The sequence below is a fragment of the Culex quinquefasciatus genome, chromosome 1 (assembly GCF_015732765.1).
Source record: "Culex quinquefasciatus strain JHB chromosome 1, VPISU_Cqui_1.0_pri_paternal, whole genome shotgun sequence".
NCBI classification, from domain to species: Eukaryota; Metazoa; Arthropoda; class Insecta; order Diptera; family Culicidae; genus Culex; species Culex quinquefasciatus.
The window spans coordinates 114573757-114589250 of NC_051861.1; the positions used below are offsets into that span (position 1 = coordinate 114573757).

At 33.8% G+C, this 15494-nt stretch overlaps 1 protein-coding gene across 1 annotated transcript in view; it reads left to right on the top strand.

Annotated features, from left to right (window-relative positions):
* Positions 1–3844: 3844 nt before the first annotated feature.
* LOC6045262 (pituitary homeobox homolog Ptx1) overlaps positions 3845–15494 on the top strand; it is a 59428-nt gene continuing 47778 nt past the window's right edge. Inside the window, exon 1 of the mRNA XM_038266774.1 lies at positions 3845–4818. The gene's annotated coding sequence lies outside the window, so the exon portion shown is untranslated. The remainder of the gene's footprint in view (positions 4819–15494) is intronic.

Consider the following 15494-nt stretch of genomic DNA (forward strand, 5'->3'; position numbering starts at 1 on the left):
TCATAGAGTTATCTACGTGCGCATGTTTTGCCAGTACGTACACGAAAAATGTTGAGGTTAAATTTTATACCGGCCAGCAAGACAAATGGCGTGATAGTGTGCGTGAGATCGGGCTTAGACAACTCTATTTTACTTTGAAAAAATAAGTTTAAAAGGGCCAATGCGCTGTATTAAATTTTATAAAATATGATTTGAATTTAAATCTATGAGAATGACTTTTTATCACCATATTATTACCAAGAAAACTAAGTCTTAATCAAAAACTACAAAAACAGAAAACACTTGTTTTCCATCTCAATTTGTTCTTGATGGGATACTTTTTTACAAGAAATAGTTGACAAATATATTATTTATTAAAACTACATTTTTCCAGCAAAACTTTCGGTTTGGTCCGAATTGAACAAATAATAATGATAAATGCTTAAGGCCATTGCAATTTTATTTCAAGTTTTTGTCCTTTCCTCTTCAAAAACGCCCCAAAAATTAGGAGGCAAAAAAATGTCTTAAAATAATGTCTAAGAAAATATTTTCACTTTTTAAAATAAATTGTACAATTTTTATATTTGTATTATTGATTAAATGGGACAGTTTTAGATTTTTTGCCAATTTAAAATGTTTAGACCACAGATCGGAAAAAGACATAACAGTTTAAAAAAATATTTTTTAAAGATAATTTACCGTTATTTTGCAAATTTCCGGTAGTAGCATAACTGTAATAATGTGTAAAACATTTTGTTATATTTTTTTATTCATAAAGTTAAAGGTTGAGCTTGAAATTTGATTTTCTTTAAATGTATGAAAATTGGTAAATACCTTGACCCAAAAAATTATACTTTATTTATGGCGTTGTTTTTAAACTGAAAATTTTGAGAAATAAATGCGAAAAATTTAGTTTTAAATCATAATCTCACCGCCGTGCCTACCAATTTAAGCTCTTTTGGATATTAATGTTCTTATTGAAATGTGCCGGCGACAAATTTGAGCGATTTCCTTCAACGTTGGACATTTCCAAATGTTGATTCAGCAAACAAAACAGCGCGCTGCTGACAGACCGCGGATGAACTTTTCTTTTGTTCTACAGGGGAAATTGGGGGTAAAACGATCAAATTGGCAAACATTGTTGTTTTAAAATTTTGCCGTTCTAGTGCGTTTGGAAGGTCAAATTTGATGAAACAATCCCTAATTTACAGTAAAAATGAATTACATCGCTTCAAAATATCGATATTTACGAAAAGTTATTTATTTTGTAATTAAACCGAATGAATCAATGAATCAAGTAGGGTTTCAAAGGAAAAAAAAGTTAACTGAGACTTGACAAAATCTAGCATTGCATTTGAAACTGTCTAATGCAACTTTTGATTGCCATTGTTGTTTTTTCAATAATTATAATTTAGTATTTTTTGTTTGCAAATTTGTTGGTATTTTTTTTTATTGCACTAGAGTTTAGGATGGTGCAATTTATGGTTTTGGTGATATTTTTTCTAATTGTGATTTTTGGAAAAAAAATCAAAAAGAATTTCAAAAATCATTTCAAGATGCAAAATTAAATTAACACTTAAAAATGCCTTTAACAATTAAAGAAATGCATTTTCTCAGCTTCAAAAAATATATTCTTTGCAGGGGCTTTCATTCATAAAGTATTTAACTGTACAATATTTAATGTTATTGTCACAACGGTACGGGTGTATAATGCATTTTCTAATGGTTTTTTTCTTTGAAATTATTATTATTTATTTATTTTTGAAGATATTTGCATCGACCAAGTAGCGTCATGATTCGAAATCCGGACACTTAGTACCATATTATTTTTGTTATAGCTGGCAAAAAATCATGAAATAAGTTGGAAATGAAGAAATATCATCAGGATTTAGTATAAACAGTCAGTTTTAGGAGACTGCATGCAAAATATGCCTTTTCTAACAATTTTTCATCAGAATTTTAAAACTAAAATGACTTGTTGTGCTTCGAATCCCGGACACTGTTAAAAGCTGATTCGAAATCCGGACACTTTTGCTTCGAATTCCGGACACTCGATTTTGCTTATGAATCGCACAAATTTAGACTGAAATGTTAGTGAATGGCATTCTTCAGGTCTCAAATAAGCTGTTAACATCAAAATAATCGATAGTTTATATAAAAAATGGCTAGAATTTAAGAAAATCAAAAACATAAATTTCTGCTTTGCCTTCCCGGTGCTTCGGACGCCTATGAAATATTTCCGTTGAAATGTTTCGCATTTTTGGTAAACTCATATTTTTATTTAATTTAATTGTGTTGGCATTAACTACAGCGTCCAAACAAACTTTAAATGAAAGTTTATGTTAGAATTCATCAAATAACACAGTTTTGACATTCATAATGCGAACTTATATCCAAATAATTGATAAAGAAAGTTGAAGTGTCCGGATTTCGAAGCGTCCGGGAATTCGAATCATGACGTTATTCAGTTCAAAACGAACTGACATTAAAATCAAAATAATTAATGATTTCGAAACGTATTGTACACCAGGACAGTTGTTTTGCAATTATACATCAAAATTTAACTTATTTTTTAATATTAAAAATATTTTTAATGATCTCAAACATGATTAAAAATGGTAATCGTCGAAGAAAAAATATTTTAATTTGTTTTTAATCGATTGCAGTTCATTTTGTTTTGAAAGTTTTTTTTAATGATTGTTTTTGCTCTCTGTAATTTTTAAATGAGGGAGCCTCAGTAACTTTGAAATATAGTTGCAACGACCTAACTGTGTTTGATTATCATGATTTCCTGCAAATCACTTATTTGAATTTGTTTAAGGGACAATAAAACATGACCTCAAGGACATGATTATTCCTTCATAAATATCAATTTTGCTTCGCTGTTAATATTTTCAAAAAAAAAAATGCATTTCTGGAGTTTTTTTTGAAAAGGTACAATAAACCAAATTTTTAGTTTTTGCTTTTTGGGTGTTTTATAAGGCGGTTTCAAAAACACCCAAAAAGCAAAAACTGAAAATTTGGTTTATTGCACCTTTAAAAAAAACTCCAGATTTACAAGTTGATAAGAATAGCATCCTCAAGGTCATGATACTTTTTGGTGACGATTCTCCTATTCCTATATATTTTGGTGAAGATATTTGTCAATCCAAATTATATACATAGCACAAAAGAGTGTTGGACAGACTTATTTTAAACTGATTGACGGCTTCATCTTAAAAATCGAGTAAAAATATATTTGTGTGCACTTTTTATCAATTTATGTAAGTTTTAATTAACATCAATTGAAGCTAAATCCTAATTTCACCACAAAAGTATCATTCACACTCTGTGACAACAGTTTCTAACCAGCAAAAACCTGTTGAATTCCAAAAATCAAACACCGCGGCGTTCACCAAACAGCTTCAGTCCAAACTGCAAAATCACTCACCTTCACCATCATCGCCGCCGCTCAATTTTGTGTGTAAAACTTCTTCTTTGCCAAGTGCTACGGAGTGTTTACACAATGCCTCTCTCGCGCGAGCGAGCTCTTTCTTCAAACACGGTACGCGAGAGAGCCAGAGCTCCACTAACGGTAGTGTGCGTGCGCAGAGAGGGAAGGAACGATAACGGTACACGCGAGAGGGACGGCCCAGCGAGGGGGACGTCAAACGCGGAGAGAGATGATGAATGCACTACCCGGAGCAAACACTATGGGGGATCTTCCTAGGCCTTAAATCGGGGTTGTTGTCGGAATCTGGTGTTGTTGGCCGGAAGCTAATGTTCCGACGGCTCTTGTGAACGGAGTGGTCGCCCTAACCTCTCGCACACACACACACACCGAGTGCGGAATCGCAGTAGGCGCAGCGATAAGAGGAACGGCGAGAGAAGAGGGTGCGCAAGCGGGACAGCACTCGGCAGAGTCGGGGCGGTGCCGTCCCGTTCTGGCGCCCGGGCCAGCTGTCGCTGCACAGAGCAAAACAACACCAGCGGGGCCTTCCACTGACAAGTCGGAGCTCTCGAGCTGGCACTTGGCTACGGAACGGCTTTCGGTGTCGGTGTACAAGCGCTTTTGCTGCTCTTCTCCTTAAGAACACTAAATCCCTTGCTCGGAATCCCGGAATCGGCGCGACGCGGCGCGGCCAGCCTAAGACCCCTCAGGGCAAATAATAATAAGTTTTTAGGAGAATTAACTTTTCGGTATTAAGGATTTAGCGCAATAAAGTTTGATGAAGAGCAGTCGACGGTAGACGCGTCCGGGATCGTGGCGGACGGTCAGCGGGAACGTGGCCGGAAGAGAGAAACTAACGGCGTGAGTGTGTGACTGTGAGCTTCACGGCACTAAATCCCGGATTTTCGGGTGTGGAAACCAAAACGGAAGCAGCAGCAGCAGTCGCGCGCGCGGTCAAGAAAGTGAGAACGCAACGCGCCGGGCCACACCGTGAACCGGGCTTAAGTGATTAAGAATTTTTCAAAACATCGCTAGAGCAACTTTGTTTCGACTGCTTTTTTTCTGTTAATTTCTGCCTCTGGTGTGAAGAAGTGAAGAACGACGAGTGATGTTTGTTTTGCGGTTCTTAGATGAGGTGGATTAAAGAAAGGCGAAACCGTTATTAACACTTGAAAGAAGGCTAGGATTTGAGTTTTGAGGTGTGATTAGTGACCGGAAGTGTGTGTGTGTTACAAGGAGGAGTGTGTTGTGACAAGTGGTGTGACACTGCGAAATCTCTCTTCGGTTGGTTTATTAGCGGTGCTTTCGGTGGAGAAAAGTTGCCTGTATTAAAAATTAAGGTGAAGAACGGTGCTACAGATTGAGCGCTGTTTGCGGTTTTGTCCAAGCTGGTAGGACGATTCTTTGAGGTGAGCATGGATGACATAAAAAAAACGAATCGTCTTACAAATTTGAACCCCTTTTTATTTGATGTCAGCTTCCCTTCACAAAAAAAAATTGAAATGCCATTGCCGCAATATAAATAACTGAATGCGATTCAGTTTTCATCACTTTTGCTGAAATTCGACAATAAAACAAAATCATTGCTGAAAAAAAAATCAGTAAACAGTAAATCTGTCAAATTTAAGTGTCACTTATGACTTAAGCTAAGAACAAGATTGTCCGTTCGACACAGTGGTGACCGCAGAACGCTGTGCCAGTTCGATTCTTCCATCAACTGTCAGTCGAACGATCTGCAGGGGTTGCTTTGTTCAATGGTCGATGGCTGGCAGGCTATGATGACAGGCGCAAAATTTTGCGTTTGCGTTCAGGCCTGACGGACAATCTTGTTCTTACCTTTACTGTTTGGATGCTGCCGAGTGAAAATCAATTTGATGTTTGATTTCGAAATACTTTATAATGATCTTAAACGACAAAGGTTATAAACATATGAAAAACAAATGCCTCGATGCCAGTAGATTTGTTTTACAGGTTTGACATAAAATGCCATAACAATTAAATCATGATAACTGAACAATTAGTAACAATTGCTGAATCTTCAGCAGGTGATCTGTCAAATTGACAAAAGAATGTTACTGTTTTTTTTACCAAAAACAAACTGATATTTCTTATGCTGAAATTAAAGTTGTTTTGACGACCGTTTACTGAAATTTCAGTCAATCATTTGTCAAAATTACAAAATCAATGAACTAAAAATTTCAGTAAAATCTAAACTGCCTAACAATCTTACTGCTAACAAACCAAAGATTACCGGCTTAAATACAGGAGAAAGCAAAACAAAAAAAAGGGCACATCCAAGAAGCTGTTTTGGGTTCTAAAAGGATTTAAATTGCCATCTGCGTACTTCCTTTAATGCTTATTGTTGGATTGATAAAGCATTTGAAAAGCTATGCTGAACGCTTTATTATCAACAATTCAGTTCTAATTTTTTTATAAGCATCAAATTTCTAAGGAATTTCAGAAAAAAATGTGTAAAACCAAACTTTTACTTCACACATAAAATATCCTTTTCATAATTGACATAATTTGGAACGGAAGTATTCTGTGTATTTAGGTTTAGTGATTTTTCACGCTCAAAACTAGCAAATTTCACGGGGACCATAATTTCAAAACACCAAATTTCACGGAAATTTCGCGGAGCGTGAAAAATGTTAAAATAACACTGAAAAACGTTTGTTTAAATCACAGAGAGTACTGTTTATGTTTCACTAGATATTATTCTTCAATAAACTAGGGGAAAGTGTGGCAAGTGTAACAAGCTAAGGAAATGCTCATTATAACCCATTAAAAAGTTTAAAAATCTGTAGGATTTTATTATAATCATATTATTCTAGGTCTTGACTAAGACTTTGTTAGAACAAGTTTAAAAAAAATCCTGTTTTTTATGCAAAAAATTGATTTTAAAATTTTTGATTTTCCGTACGTTCTACTCAACTAGTGGGGCAAGACGAACAACCCGTTGGGGCAAGAGAAACAATGCATGAAACATCATGTTAATTTGATAACAATTGAACTGTTATCACTTAGATACATCAGATTAGAATGTATTTGAAACGTTTCTTTAATTTTTAGATTAAATAATAAAATTTTACTAAAAATTTTATCGTTTTTACGAAAAAAAAAATATAACTTAGATGATAAATAGTAAATTTTCATAATATCACTATATTTTGTACAGAAATTTTTTTTTCACGATTGTTTATCAGTTTTTAAGTACTTGCATGTATTTATTTCCCAATAAAATATGTTGTTGCAGCAATTCGTATTTTTTTCCTTACTAAAAATCCATATGGTACACTTGCCCCACCTGAACAAGATTTTTTAAAAGCTCTCAACAAAAATAACCAAAAGTTAAATCATACTTTGTAATAGGTGCATGTCATTGGTAGGGACACTACTGATCTAGGAAAAATAGCATTTTGATAAAATGAGCCTTAAAATGAACCCTAAGCCTTGTTTTGTACTTTCCAAATATTATAAGAATACAAAGGTTTTGAAAAAACTTCATTAAATCTTATGCCCCGTGGCGTTTACGTCGTTTTGGCGGTTATGTGGTAGTAGAATCAGCTAATTGCATTGCTAGCAACAATTTCTCATACTGGAAATAATCAAAATTGTAATAATTACGGCCGTACAAGCGATTGTTCCTCTTGCCCCATATGGTCGTCTTGCCCCACCTTCCCCTATACAAATCTTCACTAAATTTGAATTTCAAAAAAAGTTATATTTTGAAACGAAATGTAGGGCATGCATATTCTCATTTATTGAACTCCTTTTTTAATATTCGACTAATACAGCTAAAACAGTTTCGCTGATATGCATTTATTTTATCTTTTACATTTTATTGATTTTCAAAGCAAAATGTAACAATCTTGTCCAGCTGAGTAAGATAATTTGAATCGACATTTTGCCCAGTTAAAAATATGTTTTTAGATTTTCATCTCATCACAAAAATAAATTAAAAATCAATAGGCAAAAATAATTTAATCCTCAAAATTTTATTCAAAATTAGATCAGAAAACAAAAAAAATGTGGTATTTTTCCCAAATAATCAAATATCGTGAAAATTAAACAGGGCTCAGAAAAACAATCAATCTACTTAAAACAAAAATCTGTGCAATCTTTCAAATATTTATCACAATAAACTGACTGAACAAATTATAACAAGTTTTGGGCGAAAAAGCCAACATTTGTTAAATTAAATCTTTTTAGTATGAGAATAACGGGAATTAAATGATTATCTTGTGTAAACTTGATGATTTCGAGAGTATTTTTTTACTCTGAGTGATTTCTGTTAACTTGATCTATGTATTTTCAACATTCACTTCTCAGTAAATGTTGTCACAATTTTATGTTGATGTTTGTTTTACTAACTAATTTTTAAATGGTTCTAAAAAAGTCTTTATAGATGAAATATTTATTTAACATGTTGTTGTCTCAAAAAAATTATTTGAGATAATTTATAAATTCCACTGAATTTCACAAAAATCGTCAAATTTCACGAATTTCATGCTGCAGTACGCAAAATAGTGAAAATTCACTGACCCTAGACATTACAAAAGAAAAATGCAAATCAGTTATTTTGTTATGTTGTCAGTTATTTGTTTGAATGTTAAAATTATGCCATTGCAAATATTTTTCAAAGTTTATGTTGCCCCTCCTTCAAAATTGGTCCGAAAAATCAGTGAGTAAAAACATTTTTTTTTTTCAAAAAACATTTTTTTATGAAAAAAGAAATCCAATCAACTGAAAACAGTCTACAATGCATTTTTCTGATTTGATAATTTTATTCGGTATGTTTGGGCTCGTTTTAAAATATTTTGAATTTTCATGAAATTCCGATGTGCAGGCCAAGTGCGAATGATTCTGATGATACCTCTTCAGTTGACGCTCAGGCGAGGAACATCCTGGAAGGAGCGTCACTGACTACGTCCGTAGTCCTGTTAGATCATTTCTTGATCAAGACAGTATAGCTCTGGTTCCTTGCAAGTGTCCTATTTTCTTACCTCCACGTTGGCTTGGTTTTCATGATGACCTAGCTGGTGGCCTGTGGAAACGGCTCGTAAACCTTTGACCACCGCGGGTCAGACTCGAGACGGCTAAAAGAAAGGGGCGCGACAATGTGGGAAAGGGATGTAATTTGTGATTGTAGACGGTATTGTTTTGATTCGCAGTATGTTGAGTCAACTGCTGTGGATATACCTGAAACATCGCACAACGGGGTTTCTCTTCATTCTATTTCATCTACCACCTATCTTCTGTTTATTTTGACTGATTTATACTGATTTTCTAACGCGGCTTCTGTTAACTTCTGTTTACTCCATTTGATTTCGATTTTACTCATTTGATTCTCTTATTTCTCAACGCTTTTCCACTCTATTTTACCAATTGATGCTGCTGTAACAAACAGTCAGTTTTTCCTTAATTTGGCAGCGGTGTCAATTTTGTTTATCTTTATTTATCTATTTGAATAATTTTTCATCTGCCCTATAAATTGCACTTAACACCTTAACCACATTGTTACCTCTTGTTATTAACTATTGTTAATTTCATTATCTACTTAATAAATTACTATCTTTCTTTTACTATTGATTCTTTACATAGTATATTTCTTTCACTGTCCATTGTTTTCAATCTTCACCCTTTTCTTCAACCAAATGAGGTTCGAGCCCTTACTCAATTTTTGGAATGATCAAAGAATTAACACAAATATTACTATTGTACTTTTGAAAAACTTTTATAAAATGCTTAGGACTAAAAATTGTAACAAAACACCGCGACAAAAGAAATACCAACATATAAACACGACTCAACACTAGGAAAGATTTCAGGAGAAAACAATACACAGTAAATAACAATTAGTTTTTGAATTCAAACTAAAAATAAAACAGTCTTTGCTTTAATGAAAGTTGTTAGGCACACTTTAAATGGTTAGGCGCTTATACTTACATCAAACCCTACGTAATGTACCACCCCCGGCCGAGTTAAAATGCGTAACCGGAAAAGAAGGTGTGCATGCCTGGCACGAACACTCAAAGCGTGTTCTAGCGTGTTGCTCGTACTGACTCAGAGCAAGGGTGAGATGTAGGTGTAAGGGCAGTGCGTGTTCGTCGGGAACCTAGTGCATAAGATCGGTCAAGGCCCGTTCTTACACTGAAAATTGCGAAATTGCGAATTTTCATGAAATTCCGATGTACAAAAAAATCGTCAATGCTTAAAAATGTTGGAAACTTATTATTGCAAAACAACTAGACAGGTCAAATACGCATAGAATAATGATCTCTTTTTATTTTTAACTATTTAACCATCACTGTTCGTTTGTTTGTTGATTTTATCTGGTAGCGTAAGGTTTGCACCTTTTTAAAATTGTTGCCCACATGAAAAAGGGGATTTTGGGCTTGTCATAAGTTTAGATTTATTTCAGTTTGTTGTGAAATTTAAAACGATTCAACCGTGAGTATATGAGAAGAAGTGAAGTTTTCAAAATAGTGTAGCAAAATTTTAATTTATGTACTAACGTTTTGTCCCAATGTTTTCAAGTAAAGGGAAATTTGCTTGAAACTATGAATTTGTGTTAGAGTTCAAATTTCGAATAAAAAATTTGTTATCCTCTGATTTAGTTATATTTTTTTTATTGGTTTTTGAATTTTTCGGTCTCTAAAATTGAAACTTAAACTATTGAAAAGGTCCTATAAACAAATTTTCATGTTTTGCTGTTGAGTGATTATAATAACACCTGACTCAAGGCAGTTTCAAAAACATTAAAAATTCAAAAAATGTGTTTTTAAAACTTTCAAAAATATACCCCAGGATTAAAATTATTCATGTTTATTCTCTGGTTTAACTTATCGTGAGATTTAAAAAAAAATATTATTTACTATATTGATCCTTGCACTGTAACTTGGATTTAGCCCGCACTTTTTTCTTGCACTTTTCATGACAAGAGTTCAAAAAGCTATAGGCAACCACGTTTTGTTTGTTTACATTTCCAGTCGCAGTTTCCACCAAACAAAACATTTAGCACTTTAAAAGTGCGATTGACAGGTGAAAACAAGCGAGCAACTTCGGCTCGCTTTGATCGTTTTTGAGGAAAATTTAAATTTCCCAAGGCACTTTGACAACTCGCAATAGTGCGATCGATAGCAATAATATAGTGCGAAGTCCAAGTTAGTGGGAATTGCGCAATAAAGACATAGCAAAAAAATGCAGTGCACCCCCAAAATTTCCCAAAAAAAATCACCTCCAGATTTTTTAATAGAACCATCAAAAATCGAACAGCATTTTTAGATTCTTTGGTCAACGGTCACAAAGTTTATAAATGTAGTTTTAAAATATATTTTTTTAAACAAATTTGTTCAGTCACGCCGTGCTAATATCAAGGTCAATCAAATGAACAATTTAAAGCTTTTTTGAAGTTGATTGATCGATCATAAAATGGATTTTACACTAAACTGGGTTTATCAATTAAAGATTATCGATTTTGTCAATGCTAATGCTTGCATAAGAGTCCTTTTTACATTTTCGACATATTTAAATTATTAATGCAATTTCTTCCTTAATTTCTTAAATAACAACAAGGTAAACAAATCCGGTAACTCTATGCTGTCAAATCTGTAAAAAAAATAATATCTTCACCTTTTTGATTAAAAAATCGACAACACTGTTCCTAAAATCGGAAAAAGTTGACGATTTGGGAATCATTTTATTGTTTACAAATTCTACAGCGTAAGGTTACCAAATGGGCAAACAGTATTTCATGACAATTCGTGTAATAATTTCAACTAAAATTATATGACATATTCAAAATTTTCAAAAAATCATATTTTGTTAGTCGCCCAGCCATCAAATGTCATACAACTACTCACTTTCACCTGCCCTCGCACCATTCGTTTTGGGTCGCATTTCACCGGTGCATTTTACGAGGCTGCCACGTGTGTCCAAGTCTAGGTTTGCCCCCTTACCAGGCTGGAGGGGGGAAAAGGGTTCTTATCATCGGGTGTGTGCATTCTGGCGCCAGTCTAGTTTGGCTTCTTTCTATTTATATGGAACCAAGTTGAAGGGCTGCAACTGCATCTGGAGAGTTGTAAATCATTTTGGTGTTTTTTGGAAATAGAGTTTAATTTTTGTTATTTTTTTGTCGTTAAATAAACGATATCTTAAAAATTAGTCAACCATTTATCAAATGACGCAAATCTTGCCAATGTCACGTTGTTTTGACAATAAAACCATTGACCGTTGACCACCGAGCTTATCGATGAGGTATTTCGCGAGAATAGCCTAAAAGTCTAACAGGTTTTGCCAATCTAAAAACATCAGTTTGATAACAATTCCCAAAGTCGCACGATACGAATAAGGGTCCGCTGACTTAAAACTGTCTAAATTTCATAATTTGGTAAACACGTGCTGTCTATAATGACAATCACAATTTCGTTGAAATATTTTCGCCAGTAAATCATTTTCTAATTACTCCGGTAATTGTTTCAACACCAAAATCAAGTCATCAAGTCGTTTTTTGAGCGATGACACCTCACCTCAATCAATAATAATTACACCGCTCGCGCTTTTTTTTCTTGTTTTGTTTACATTTGACTCGGTCCACATGCCGCCAAAAATGTTGACGTTTGAGAGCGACGGTGGAAGGTGGCCTAACGCAGTGATGCCAGATTTTTTTTGTTTAGAAATTTCTATAAATTGGGTCCTAAAATGAAGCTTAGATTGCTGATATTATTGTTTACAGCGATAAAGCTTATTTTTCTGAGTACAATGACCCTTTGTACGAGCACAAAGAGTTTAAAATGGATTTTTTAATCAATTTTGAAAAATTAACCTCGCGGTCCTTCTTGACAGAAAAGCTCCTACTTGACAGCTCGTTCCAAGGGGACCATAGTTGATCCATCGGAAAAATGTTGTCTTGTCAAAAAAAATTTTTGCGTTAAATTGAAAAAAAAGTGATCAGAAATGGTTTTTTATCGTGTTTTTTACCGTTGTTCATAAAAATTGACATAGGGCTTTAGTACCCAATTTAACAACTTGAAAAAATTAATGCGTTTTTGAGCTAAGGGTTTGACCTGGTCGCCGGAGGCGACTCAAATATTTGAAGGCATTTTCGTGGTCTGGCTCTTCTCAAATAGAAAAAAAAGTCCAACTTATCCAAGTGTAAATATTGTCACCTGGCACGGCACTACCGTTTTCTTTCCTGGTCGTCGCCACCGTCGGGAAGAGTTTTTTATTGTTATTCGAGAACAGATTTTGAGGAAGAAAAGAAAGAGTGTTGCGAGAACGTAATTTGGGTCTAATGAGTTGAATTGAAGATAACACTTGAGCATGGTTGAGTACAGTGTTGGCATCATGACTTTTTTCTGTTTGTTTACATTTTGTCGAGATTGTACAGTAAAGATTTGTTTGAGTTGAGATAGAACACAATTTGAGAAGAGATTTTTGTGGCTTTGTTGGGATTTAGCTGAAGCTAACGCATTGTTCACGGCTTATCTTAGGTTACTCAAACTGCTCAGTTTACTTGTTCTGCTAATTTATAATTCATATGAAATATTTTTCATTTTCTACACTGCTTGAGTCACAGTTACTGAACCATTCTGGCAACCCTGCCAAGAGACGAATGGTGAAATAATTTGACAGTCTTTGAAAACACCACAACTGCTTCCCATATATAACATTTTTCATAACCTATAAATTTTCAAGCCTTTATCGATGAAGAGCTCGTTTTACCCAATTCAAAACTGAGAAAAAAATAGCTTTTTGTTTGCGTTCTTCATCAGACAATCATTATTTATCTCCACTCTATGGTTGCCATATAAAAAACCCAAAAAAAAGAAAACATAAAAATTAAGCACATGTGATAAAGAATACTTCTTTTGTTTTTTTGGGGAATAATGTTGTATTCTTCAAGGATTTAAAAAATTAAATTATAGTTTTTTTTAAATGTTTGAAAATTAATTTGACAGAAAATTTTATTTGCCAATATTGTCAACTTGTCAATTATTGTAAATTTCTTTTAAATAAATCTACAAGACACTGCTCGCTGAATCGATCCAACTTTTTGGCACATTTTATCAAAACAGACGTCCCTCGAGAAGAGAATAAAAAAAAACTCCCTCGTCGCTGCCAGACAATAAATACATGTCCCCCATCTTTTTCGCAATAGGGTCTGCCACCGGAGTTTTTTTGGCGTGTGCTGATGCCTTAATATTATATCAAAATGAATGCCCGTCACCCACACCAGCAAAAAAACAAACTGGCCCCTCTTTTATGTTTTGTTGATATGCTGATACTAGCTAAAAAAAACATAACAAAAAAATTGAGAAGGGAAAAAACCTCTTCAAACAAGTTCTATCTCGCTCCTTCTCACTCACACTCGACAAAGAAAGAAATATTTGTGTGCGAAAACATAATTTTAATGCCCTTTTAGTACTGCCATCTTGCTTTGTTTTTTGTTTACTAGAACTTTCGCATCCATATTTGACGCGAGCAGTGTTGCCAAATTTGCTGACGAAAATTTTTGGGTCACATTTTTTATTTCACCAAAAAAATTGGGTTACATAAAATGCTCAATTTTATCACGTTTGACACGTTTCAAAATTGTTTATTGACTGCCCCAACACTGGTTGACAGGTCGCCTTTTTTGAAAGGAAAACATTGTTTTTTTTTCTTTTTCCTTGTTAACTTGACTGTCAACAATGGAAGAAAAAAAGAAAGTGCATCATCTCAGGCTAGCAAGTCATCAACACTGTGCAAACGACAATTTGATGGGTTGAAAATAGGGAGGAACGAAAAAAAAACTCGGTCAGGGTCGTAAAATTGCACGATGGACGTGGCGTTCAACTTTTTTAAGGGAAAATGTCATTGAAGTTAACCCTTAAATATTTAAGAATTAAATTTGATTAAATTTTGTTTGAGAAATAAATTTTGAAAATCTATTTATATGTTTATTTTTATATATTTATATGACATCTAATGTTAAAAAAATATGAACCCGAGTTTGAAAAGTTCAGTTTGAGTTAGTTTCCTGATTGTTTTCGAAACTTGCTTAGTTTTTCTCTAGTGAATTCATCGATTTTAAAGAATATTTTTTCAAAACTGTCAACTGACGGAATTTTTTTTTCAAACTAAAAATAAGTATCGAATAATTGTGTTTAACAAATATTTCAATTTTCCCCTTTTGACGGTATGTTCATAAATGCTTGAGTTTTGAATATAATAGTTAAGATTTTATTTTTTTAAATGAAAAAAAATATTTTTTTGGGGAGATTAAAAACGTTGAAAATCTGACAACACTGTTAAAAGTTAACGATACTTCAGTTAAAGTAACATCTTAACGTCGTGATTTTTTTTAATGACTCCTAAAATCGAATTATTGTTTATATAGGATAGGTAATTGTAATCTTATTTATCTTTAATGAGTAATTTACTTTGAATAACTGGCAACCCCATTAACATTGATGCAAACTGCGAATAAAAAAAACCAAAAAAATATGTTTATAGTTATGACGACATTTGACCTAGAAAAATAAAAACTAAAATCGCTTTGATATTTAAAAAAATATGTTTTTTTTTAAATCCTGGAAAAGTATAATAAAAGTTGTAGTTCAATTTGGTTTGAAGGGAAATAAAAAAAAAATAAAAAGGTCAATTCCCGTCTGCACGAATCAAACTGGTTGCAAGAAAACAAATCAGGAAAGTCTTAAATAAAATTCGGAATTACTCGAACGCGTGCTTGTTGGTTTCCCCAAAAGCCACAAGCCGCCGCAGTCTTCAGCACTAGGCAAGCAAAAACAAGAAGAGAAAAAAAAACACCATCAAATCACTAGGATTAACTATAATTAAAAATAAAACTGAAAGTATCAGCGAGAGCCAGCAACCGTCCACCACGCACGCCGTCGCCGTCCCAAGTCAAAAGATTTAAATAAATTAAAATGGAAATGCCAGAGGTTCTTCTTCCCAATTTTTCCCTCCCCGGAATAGGTCAGAGCAAAGAAGGAAAACCAGCCAGCGATATTACGTATGTTTTGTCCCGAAGCTGAAAAACGGAGAGGAAAAGGCGGAAAATGTTAATCCCTGATGCGCGTTC